The sequence below is a fragment of the Chrysochloris asiatica genome, unplaced genomic scaffold (assembly GCF_000296735.1).
Source record: "Chrysochloris asiatica unplaced genomic scaffold, ChrAsi1.0 scaffold00289, whole genome shotgun sequence".
Taxonomy (NCBI): domain Eukaryota; kingdom Metazoa; phylum Chordata; class Mammalia; order Afrosoricida; family Chrysochloridae; genus Chrysochloris; species Chrysochloris asiatica.
Window position 1 is genome coordinate 167,904 of NW_006408807.1, and position 6,898 is coordinate 174,801.

The 6,898-nt window shown below is 40.7% G+C and overlaps 1 protein-coding gene across 1 annotated transcript in view; it reads right to left on the minus strand.

Moving 5' to 3' along the window:
- FAM21A (family with sequence similarity 21, member A) overlaps positions 1-6,898 on the minus strand; it is a 122,557-nt gene that overhangs the window by 37,099 nt on the left and 78,560 nt on the right. The gene's annotated exons all lie outside the window — the stretch shown is intronic.

Sequence of the window (6,898 nt, forward strand, 5' to 3'; positions counted from 1 at the left end):
AATCTAATTTTTAAATAACAATTATTATTACATTTCTTCTAGAATCACATTTAGAAGAACCCCCTTACTGCCAAAATACTCAAGTCAGTTCTTGAGTTTACACAGTTGAAATCTAAAGGACAAACCTTTGAAGAAGGTGAACTTTCTATCTACTGTGTTTGTCCTTTACTCATTTTTATGTAGGAGAGTCTAGATTCCTCCTAATCTTGCCCCTTTTTTAGGTATTGGTGATCCAGTGCTGGTGCAATGACGCTTAGTTTTCCCAAATGCATATACAATTCTTAGTGTGTACCAGTTTAGCATTCTCTCTTACCACCTCCTATGATGGAAAAGGGTGTCTCTTCCCAGAGTGGTAAGGAATTCAGCTGTGCAGGGACATCTCAAGTCCAGGTACAGCTCTGGCTGCACATCTGTGGCCACTTTAACCTGTTTCCTAAGCACTTTCCTCTGTCTTCTCTGCCTGACCAAGAAACGTTTTGGACTTCTCTTCAGCCTCTAAATCCACCAGGAACCTAAGACTTCATTTTCATACTCATCATATCGTTATTCTCCAACTATACCCACATCTAAATCCAACCACAGATACTTCTTACTACCTTCCCCAAGTCTGTCTTCTGTCTCGCATCTAGGTTTCTGCTCTGGTGGTCACTATGTGCCAAAACTAACACCAACCAGGACAGTTCAAGGAACAGAAATTAAAAAACACCTAGTGGCTCAGCACTGGAAAAAGGGACTACAAACAGAAAGTATTCTAATTACTCAGACACATTGTTTGTTTTTATCCTTATTATTGTTGTTGTTGTTCTGTGGTAAGGAATGATTTAAGAGTCCCTAGGTGGTGCAAGCAGTCTAGTATGCTCGCTGGTGACCACCCTGGTCTACTTGTGAATGAAAATGGGGGAAGTGCAGCAGTGAAGACAAGGGCTGAGTTTGGCCAGGTTCCACTGACACACAGAGAAGAGGAAGGCCTGGCTGGTCTGAAGTTTAGAGAGATCTGTTAACTCCTAAGCCCATGGGGTTAGAGTTGAGAGCAAGCAAAGTCGCCAGCTTGTATGAAGTACAAATAAGCATGCCGGAACTTCAATCTTCCCTTTGACCTAGCTTGGATTGCTAGCTGACTAGAACTTGACCAGATGAAAATAAAGATGCTTGATGTTGTAAGCAATTATAAATTGCTATAATTTGATGAACTGGACCTTTGCTAAGGGATGCAGTTGCTCAAAATTACAATTAGAATGGAGAGATTCTTCATATCAAGGACCAAGCTTGTTTTCTCAGTGCACTGGATTGATAGGGACACAGGCAATCTAGATACTTGCTATCAAAAATGGGGGGCTAACTGAGTGGTTTTCAACCTCTCTAGACATGGCTGGTGAAAGGAGATGGGGATAAGACTCTTGTGGTTCAGTGGTGAATAATTGTTATCAGGACTGACTGCAAATGTTGCAAATGTAAAGGTAGACATTTTCTAACAAAAAGAGGAAAGTGGTTGATCTTGCAGTCCAGAAGTGGAGGACCCTGGGACCATCAAGGGAGAAGAGCGGAGTGCAGGACCCAATCCAATGAAGCAGCGACACGAGAGATGGAGGCAGAGATGACGTGGAGAGACGGAGCGGCTGGGGACTCTAGACTCATGGAGGGAGAAGGGATGTGTGCTGGCAGCTGGTGGACAGGCTTGCAGGTGTATGTCCTTTGGTTGTTTGAATGATTATATATTCCTGAGTGCTTCAGTGTATATCCAAAAAAAGGAGGGAATAGAAACAAATGCTGTTGAAAGCATGGAGGGGATTGTAGACATTGTAATGAAACAAAATGTGATAGGATGAGTGTAAAGCTGATGTTCTTCCATGTAAACTATCACTCAAGTCACAATAAAAACTTAAAAAAAAAAGGGGAGGGGGTGCTATAAAGGTATGAAGTGGCTGACTCATAAGCTTTCAGAATGAGGAGAGTAAGGTAAATCCCCACTGTGTGTAGTTTTCCTCTTTTCCAGATGGAGCTGGTGAAAGGGGGTGGAGGATGATAGTGATAAGATTTTAATGACTCAATTGTGAATAAGTGTTAGCAGGATTAACTGTGGCTGTCACAACTATAATTGGAGAAGATGTGTAACTAAGGGAGGAGTAGTTAATCTTTCATTTCAGGAACAGACCATCAAAAGGACGAGCATGAGTGGAGTGTGAGATTCCACCTAGAAAAGTAATGGAAGAAGCAGTGGCCTGGAGAGACAGAGCAGATGCAGGCTCTAGGATTAGGGACTGAGTAAGGCTGTGTGCCTGCAGGCAGGAGGCTGGCTTGTAGTATGTGCCCTTGGGACATTTACATGAATATATATTTTTTATTTTATATGTGTACAAAAAATGGTTTTGCTTTGTTCATTTCTGAACTTTCAGATGTAAAAGGGAAGCCACAGGTAGGAAATAGGGATGGTAATCACTGAGATGAAACAAAGCATATAATTTGTTGAATGTAAAACTGATGATCTTGTCTGTTAAACTTCACCCAATTCATAATAAAAAGCTTAAAAAAGAGAATTCCTGGGTGGTACAAATAGTTAACTGCTTATACAAATCAAAAGGTTGGCAGTTCAAATCTACCCAGAAGCCCCACAGAAGAAAATCCTGGTGATCAAATTATGAAAGATGACACTCATTGAAAACTCTACTTAAAAAGTTCTACTCTGAAACACATGGGGTAATCATGAGTCAGAATTAATTTTATGGCGATTGTTGTTTTTTTCATTTCAAAAAAATCATCTAATATCAGCAATGACTATTTACACACACTAGAGAACTAGCACAGCATTAAACTATTCAAATTCTAATTTTGATAAATAAGTCATATTAGTGAACTGCTCACCACAGCCACCTAATTATTGTTGAACATAAATTATGTATAATTTATTGCAATTACCATGCAGATGATACAATCTTGCTTGCTTAAAGTGAGGAGTACTTATAATATTTACCGATGAAGATCAAACAGCACAGCCTTTGGTATGGATTGTATCTCAATGTAAAGAAAACAAAAATCCTCACCACTGGACCAATAAACAACATTCTTATCAATGGAGCAGACTGAAGTTGTCAAGGACTTCATTCATCTTGGATCAACTATCAACACTCATGGAAGCAGCAGTCAAGAAATCAAATGACATATTGCATTAGGCAAATCTGCTGCACAAGACCTTTTTAAAGTGTTGAAGAGCAAAGATGTCAGCTTGAAGACTAAGGTGCACCTGACCCAAGCCATGGTATTTTGAATAACCTCATATGCATGCAAAAGCTGGATAGTGAATAAGGAAGAACATAGAAGAATTGATGCTTTTGAGTTACGGTGTTAGAGGAGAATACTGAAAGTGTCATGGGGTGCCAAAAGAACCAACAGATCTGTGTTGGAAGAAGTGCAGCCAGAGTGCTCTTTGGAGGCCAGAATGGCCAAACTTCGTCTCTCATACTTCAGACATACTGTCAGGAGGGACCAGTGACTGGAGAAGGATATCATGTTTGGTAAGGTGGAGGGTGAGAGAAGAAGAGGAAGACCCCCAGCGAGATGGACTGGCCAAGTGGCAGCATCAATGGACTCAAACGTGGCAACAATTGTGAGGGTGGCCCAGGATCGGGCAAGGTTTCGTTCTTTTGTGCATAGGATCACTATGAGTCGGTACCGACTCGATGGCACCTAACAACAACAATTATATATATATTACTGTTGAACATAAATTTATACATGTATGTTCAACACACATACACATATAAAAAGAGCTCAGACAGCACAGTGGCAAAGTGCTCAGCTGCTAACCTAAAGATAAACAGTTGGATTCCACCAACTAAGAAAGATGTGGCAATCTGTTTCCATAATTCCACAGAAGTTACAACCTTGGAAACCATACGGGGCAGTTCTACTCTATCCTTCCTACAGGGATGCAGTGAGTTGGAATCAACTCAATGGCAGTAGATTTTATGTAACAATAAACGTATGTGGCAAGGGGCTTCAAAATGTCCTTGGCAAAATGTAACTAGAAAATAATGGAGATTTTCCACAAACTTTCTGAAGCCCCATCATATCGTTATCTTTTTTGAAAATGTAATTATAGATAAGGCACAGTCTGCAGAATTTGCTGGTGATTTAATGCTGCGGCCTGACAACATCTTTAGAAGACCCAGGGGAATGCCAGTAATACCAGCTCAGGGAGGGGAGTGCACTCACACAGGACATGAATTCTGAAGGACATGCAAAATGCAAGTGAACACGTTGAAGAAATCATTAAGCAAAACATAAATGTTTAATGGTACAGTAAAGTTACCTCCAATTTACCTTTAAAACTAGATACTAAAAAAAATTTACGTGAGACATAATACAAGGGACCACTAAGTATTAACTACACCAGATACCCAAAGAACACCAGCAGCCTGATCTTTGCTGTTTGTTATTGAGTCGGTTCCGACTCATAGCAACCCTGTATATGGAGCAGCTACTGGACAGCCAGTCTTGCAGTTAGCAGTCCAGTGCTTATCCTACCAGGAAGCCTGATTAGGTACCCATGAAAGTAGAAAATGTATGAATTTCTGAAAAAATAATTAAAACAAAACAAAACAAAAAACTAATTGTAAAGAACTTTAGCGACAAGATTTTGATGGAACAATCAATCTACCCTCTGAACAAAGCTATGACAGAACTTGACAGTAAGCTCTCAAGCAGCCCCCATGGCCCTTAGTGCGCACGTTTCACGTCTGTTAGCTAATGCTGGGCCTCGCTTGTGTTTTGTCCTCAGTGAGCAGGAACATTTGTCTTTACAAACAGTGCTTTGCTATATGTGAATGGTACAGACATTGGAAAACATGGACATAAAACTTATGGTCCATAGCAGGACACTTCTGAGAGTGAAAGGAAATGCTAATAGTAATTATGCTGGAATGAATAACAAAAGTCAGGACTTTCCAGAAAAGCTAGGATGTTTGGTTTTTTCAGAGAAGCTGACAGGGCCAGAATTTAAATTACGTTATTGAGAGTCTAGGGCCCATGTACAGATTCACTAAATCAGACTGTCAGAGGTCAAGGATATTAAAGCTTCAGAACACTAATGCATAGGACTTACAGATCCAATCAACTGCCTCTTAATGGTACTACCATTTAGATGAATTCCAAACTGATCAATTACGGCTTTCAAGTGAAAAAAATATTTGCAGGAGGGTAATTCTGACTCCCCACCACTCATCTGCCAATTTGTTGTATCGTGGTGGTTTGCAGGTTGCTGTGGTTCTGGAAGCTATGCCACCAGTATTTTAGTATCAGCAGAGGCCCCCATGGTGGACAGCTTTCAACAGAGCTTCTAGACTACAACAGACTAGAAGGAAACACAGATCATGCCTGACTGTTTAGCCACCAAAAATCCTGTAAATACCAGCTGAACACTAGCTGGTACAGTGCTGGAAGATGAGCCCCTCAGGCTGGAAGGCAATCAAAACATGACTGGGGAAGAACTGTCTCCTCAAAGCAGAGCTGGTCATAATGACTTGAATGGATCAAAGCTTTCAGAACTTTCATTCGCTGATGTGACATAACTCAAAATAAGGAGCAACAGCTGCTAATTTCCATCAATAATTAGAATGTGGAATGAAATATAAATCTAGGAAAACTGTTGGTGCTGTTAAGGGCCATCGAGTCGGTTCCAAGACAATGTTGTACAGGGTTTCCGAGGAGCAGCTGGTACGTTTGAACTGCCAACCTTGTGGTTCACAGTCCAGTGCTCATCCTACAGCACCAGCTGTCAAAAACGAAATGGAATGCATAAAGATCAATATCCTAAATATCAATGAACTAAAATTGACTAGCACTGGCCATTTTGAATTAGACAGTTACTATGCTGGGAATGTCAAATTGAAGAGGAATGGTGCCACATTATTCCTCAAAAAGAACACTTCAAGGTGTATCTTGAGGTACAATGCTGTTTATGATAGGATAACATCCATATGCCTCCAGGAAGACCAGTTATTACCACTATTATTCAAAGTTACTCACAAACTATTAAAGTGAATAATGATGAAATTGAAGAATTCTACCCACTTCCTGTATCTGAGCAAATAATCTGAGAAACTGGATTATATGAAGAAAAACGTGGCATCATGATAGAAGGAAGACTCATCAACAATAGTTTGGGTGTTGGGGAGGGCAATACACAAGAAGGTGGAGGGGGATAGGAAAACAAGGTAGATGGGAGAACACTTAGGCAGGTTTCCATGGGCTAAACAGGACAGAGGTACATAGTGATGTATGCTTAGCCTTGGAACAACAGGGCTCTGTGATACAGGGATTGAGGCATAGTCTGAAAGAGTAAAAGAGGAGAAATAATGTTAAGATGCTTGACTGTCTTTTAAATAATTCTTTCCCTTGCCTACTATTGTAAAATAGACACTTGAGGGGGATAGAAAGGAATATCTGGAAACATGATTATGGAAAGCTTGTAAGCCTGTCTTCAGTCTATAACTGACTGGAATACCTAAAATGGGTGCTAGAACTTGCCCAGTAAAAGAGGTTTCCTGCGGAGCCTTTGTAGTGTATAAAACCTTAGGTAGAATCCTGATCTCTATCCAGAATCTTCTGAGGTGGGAAATTTCCACTTGAATAGACAAGCAGACCAGTCTAGCACAGCTAGAGGAACAGAAGAGACTTCTTGAAAGAACGACCAGCTGGAAAAAACAAAAACAAAAAACAGCAATATGGGAGAGAACAAACAAGATGGCGGATCGGGTGGACGTATAGCAGAGAGCTCCGCCAACAACAACACAGAATACCTGACCAATCAGGCTCAGGGGCTGGTCCCAGAACTCTGAACCACATATAAAGGAATACTTAGAAGGTTGGAAGGCTCACAGTTGGGGGAATTTGTGGCAGAAGC